The sequence below is a fragment of the Alligator sinensis genome, unplaced genomic scaffold, assembly GCF_000455745.1.
Source record: "Alligator sinensis unplaced genomic scaffold, ASM45574v1 scaffold866_2, whole genome shotgun sequence".
Classification (NCBI taxonomy): Eukaryota; Metazoa; Chordata; order Crocodylia; family Alligatoridae; genus Alligator; species Alligator sinensis.
Genome location: NW_005841900.1, coordinates 2,735,595 through 2,740,519, shown reverse-complemented (window position 1 = coordinate 2,740,519; position 4,925 = coordinate 2,735,595). Strand labels below are relative to the sequence as shown.

Below are 4,925 nucleotides of genomic sequence, written 5' to 3'. Positions count from 1 at the left end.
GGCTGCGGTCTGACATTGGCGGCTCAATAATGACTCCAAGATCCCTTTCTGCCTCTGTGCTTTCAAGAAGAGAACTCCCCAGCCTGTATGTATGCTGTGGATTCCTTCTCCCAAGGTGCAGCACCCTGCATTTGTCTACGTTGAACCCCATTCTATTCTCGTCTGCCCACTTTTGTAGTCTCTCTAAATCTAGTTGCAGCCTCTCTCTCCATTCAAGTGTGTCCACCTCATCCCACATCTTAGTGTCATCAGCAAACTTGGACAGTGTGCTTTCCACCCCCTTGTCCAAGTCGCTGATGAAGATATTGAACAGTGCGGGCCCAAGGACTGAGCCCTGGGGTACCCCACTGCTCGCATCTTGCCAGGTTGAGTACCACGCGTCCACCACTACTCTCTGGGTGCACCCCATCACCCAATTTTTTACCCATCCAACTGTGCAGGCATCAATGCCACAGTCACTTAATTTATTGATGAGTATGGGGGAGAGACAGTGTCAAAGGCCTTCTTAAAGTCTAGAAAGACTATGTCCACAGCGACACCATCATCCAAGGATTTAGTTACTTCCAGAAGTCCCCAGTGTATCAGGTGACCACAGAGTATAGTTGACTCTTGACTGGTAGCACTAAGTTCCTTATACAACAGAGCATGCATGTTCACCCTCACTCAAGTACACGGCCAGTGCCTGTGGTGCCTAGGTTTTTGCATGGTAGAGTAAACGCACATAATATAGAATGGGGAAACTTGCCAATGGGCCTTCCTCAGCCTCTGAGTACTCAAACCCACATCTCTTGCTTCTCAGAAGAGTGCCCTAACCACCAGACTCTCAGCAAGACTGAGCACAAGTACCCTCCAACCTTTCTAATGAAGATGGGTAGTAGGCAACCAGGAGTGCAACTCATGGGACCAGAGAGAAAGCAAGCAAAAGGAAATCTGACTTTGTGTAAGGCACTCCTTTGGAAGGGGGAGGAATGCTGGGTTGTATCCCTGCTCCAGGAGTGTTTATGAATTTTACAATAGAAAGTCATTTATTAAAACACAGAAATAACCCCAGTAGCAGGGTGCTGTACTGTGTACTGACTTCAGCATTGTCAACCATAATTAGGTCCCTTTGCTGCAGCGCTCTGGACCTGAAATGATGGGGGTGCTTAAAGTTTAGCCCTGAGTTAGGAAAATCATCTCCACAGAAGCAGACATTTAGACACAACTCTCTGCCAGTGTCGCCTATTGTGTAGCTCTGCCCAGCTCCCTGCTCAGCCCCAACTCCAGAAGCACATCTGTACCACGAAGTTATTGTTTCAGTGTCATCTTCAATCACTCCAAACAGCTCTGTGTGGGTTATCTCAAAAGTTGTGTAGCTGTATAGCTGTGGGAGGGCTAATTAAAGCCATTTCTCAGCATGGCTAATATGCTGGGCTCTGCTCTTCATGAACATGTCTCCACTTCTTCCAGCTCTGGAAACAGCCTGCTTATTTGAAGGCACTGCTGCCTGGCACAGTAAGTTTGGAGGATGGATATGGCCATGATTGTTCTTTGAAGGTATCCACCTTTTTGGATTTGGTCCTTTTTTATTCATTTTTCTTTTTCCTTATGACTCTGGCTTGCCTAGTTAATCATAAATGTAATAGTTCATGTTCCATCAGTTTAGAAATTGAAAGAAGAAAACTGTTGTGAAATGAAGGGATGGCATATCAAGCTCAGATACCAGTAGTGGGAGCTAGGAGTGTGCAAAGTGGGCAGTATTCAATTCGGATTTGGATTTGGCCCAATTCAGGGGACAGGTATTCAATTCTCTGATTCGGATCACTATCCTGATTCAATTTGGCTGAATCTGAATCTGAAGATTCAGTCCTGAATCAAAGAATCAGCAATTCAGCCATAGACACAGCTTTATATGTTTTTTTCTATGCACCTCGAGGTACCACGTGTGGCTCGTGAACACTGAGATGGTGGGGCGGATGGAGCATTCCACAGGAGCACGTAGAGGGTCCCCGCATGCTCAGCAGTGCACCCAGGAGTACTTCTGGTCCACTTCTGAGTCTGCTGGAGAGTGCATAGGGGACCCCCCCACCACCTTGGCTTGGCAATGGGCTGCAGAGAGACCTTGGGTGCCCCCCCCCCAAACCCAGGAGGCACCAGTTGCTGAGCAGAGGGATGAGCTGTCTGCTGCTGAGCATGTGGGGGACCCCCCCACTGCGCTCCCATGGTACACTCCATCTGCCTCACCATCTCAGCATTCATGAGCTGTGCCTGGTACCTCGAGATATGTAGAAAAAACATATAAAGCTGTGTCTATAGCTGAATCATCAGATCTCTCCGAATCTCTCCAAATCGAATCAGAGGTTTCCGATTCTATTCGGAGAGATTAATGGGTCTCCTGATTTGATTCAAATTCAGAGATTTGGTCACCAAATCGAGCCAAAATTCCTCCAAATTAAATCAGCAAGCAAAGCTTCACACAGCCCTAGTAGGAACCCCTGATTTTTACTCTAAGCTCCTCAAACAAGAATCGTGTCTCTGTATGTGTTTGTGTAGCGCACAACACAATGGGGATTGATCTTGATTAGGAACTTTGTAACTACTGCAGTACAAATGAACACTCCATTTATAATGAATGTTTTACTTGGCCGGTGTCACTGATTTTTGTATTGAGAAGAATTTTCCAGATTCTTGTTTTCAACATGCAAGAAAATGTTCAGTCTTGGGGATATGATGTGTGTGGTGGGGGTATTTTGGTAAAGCAAGGTTCTGGATAGAGTGAGTTGTATGAGTAGCAAGAGAGCTTGGGCTTGGATTAAGGTAAATTTTCAAGGCCATGTTGTTCCTTGGGAATTGGATATTGATGTTGTGCTGAGACTCTTAAAATAAGAGATGTCCCTGCAAGCTGTTTGTGACTATCTCTGTTCCAGGAGTGGAACACATCTACACTTAGAAAAAACACATCACTGATTTATTTTCTAATGGAAAACAAACCTGTTCTGATTTAATTTTGTACAAGCTGGTAGAATATACTCTTATTGTATGCTTTTAGCAAAAATTGTAAATTTTATAAATGCTATTTTGTGTGTGTGTGTATATATAATAGCATTTATATAATTGTATAAATGTACATAAATGTACACAATACAATTTAATGCATTTGTACAAATATAAATGCTATTTTGTACATTTATGTACATTTATACAATTATATAAATACTATTTTATATATATATATATATATATACACACACACACACACACAAACACACACAATAGCATTTATATAATTTACAATTTTTGCTAAAAGCATACAATGAGAGTATCTTCTACCAATAATAAATATTACTGTTTGTTTTACTGTATTGTCTTAGTAAAAGCTATAAATAATCTCCCACCATTGCCACTATTGCAAGGCCTTGGATATTGGCTAACACCCTGCAGAGAATTTGCAGTAATAAGTGACTATAGAATTTTGCCCGTGAAAAAATCCTGACTAACTGATCTGAAAGTTCATTTCTGATTAACTTGTTTTTGAAAAGGCAGAACACCAGCTCTTATAGTCCTAATACAGTAACAGGACCTTAAGAATGGAAAAGACTCACCTGATAGAGCCTTCCCTAAATGAGAGATCAGCAACATAGGACCTGTAGGCTGGATCCAGCCTGAAGCAGCCACTGGATTTGGCTCACAGCGCCCCAGGGCTTCACTTATGCCCACAGCCATGGCCATACTGAGACAGCATGGAGCAGTGCTGGTGCTGGACAACTTTCAGCTGAATCCTTGCTGCCACTGATTCTCCACTCCTACTTCTTAACTTCCCTGCAGCTGCATAATGGGCTCAGCATCCAGCCAGTGGTGAACTGTGCCAAGGGAGAGCAGCTGGAAGTTGTGCCCACTTCTCCATCCCCTCTCCCTGCTCACCTTCTACCTCCCATCTGTGGCGCAGAAATAGCAGAAGCTTGGATGGACTTTGCTTTTAGCTGTCTAGCCCTGGCACAGTTCCGCTTCAGATGGAAGGAGCATGCTTATGCCCCAGCTGAGGAGTGGGGGGCTAGGAGAAACAATGACAGCATGGGCACAGCTCCCACCTGCTTGGCACAAGAAGTCTCTCACTGCTGACAGTATACAGAAGCTACTTGGTCTGCATTGTACTGCAGCTAGGTTGTTCTAGTCCATGGTTTAGAAAGGTTGCTGGCCACTATTCTGAATCCTACATTCCTTGGGGAGGTAGAAAGAATGATGGACTTCATAAACTGAAAATGGGCTTTATGCTCAAAGCACACATGCATCTTAGCAAAAATGGTGCACAGATGAATGCCAATTTATTTATTTTTTTACTTCCATACCAGCTTGGGAGCTCCCATTCCCTCCCAGTTGCAGGGGAAGGACTCTAGCAAGATTAATATAGTTTGGGCCAGCCTTGATTTTCAGCAGTTGTTTTGCTGGACTTGAGAAGAAAAGCCATGTGTGTGGCCTAAGGCAGGGATATTCCCTGCAGTTATGGACATCTTGTCATGAGTAACTGGGGAGAGGCCTCTATAAATTAGTTGAGGGAATAATCCCTTTTGTGGGTAGTCCCATTATTAGTTCTATTAAATCATGCTGAAAATATTTCTATAACATTGCATCTTACTTAATTTTACAATGACATCTTCTACACTGCTTTATAAATGGATTTGCGTACCAATATAAGAAGTCACATGCCTAACTTTCAGTATATGAACGTTGCCATATCATCTGGGGACTGCTGCTATACTTAGTCTGTCACATGTTAAGAGCCTTTCAGAACTAATATCTTTGTAAGAAAGATTGTAATAATCTTTAGGTCTTGAATCCTCTTTTTAAAATCTTGTTTGAAGACAGTGAGAGACCAGAAAGAAAGATATTTTTTCTGACTACTTTTCACTTTATTGTGATTTTTTTTACCAAAAAAGGTATAAAATATT

At 43.1% G+C, this 4,925-nt stretch overlaps 1 long non-coding RNA gene across 1 annotated transcript in view; it reads right to left on the bottom strand.

The window, feature by feature from the left end:
* LOC112549361 overlaps positions 1 to 3,906 on the bottom strand; it is a 14,663-nt gene extending 10,757 nt beyond the window's left edge. Inside the window, exon 1 of the long non-coding RNA XR_003092762.1 lies at positions 3,582 to 3,906. This is a non-coding gene — a long non-coding RNA (uncharacterized LOC112549361). The remainder of the gene's footprint in view (positions 1 to 3,581) is intronic.
* Between the last annotated feature and the right edge of the window lie 1,019 nt (positions 3,907 to 4,925).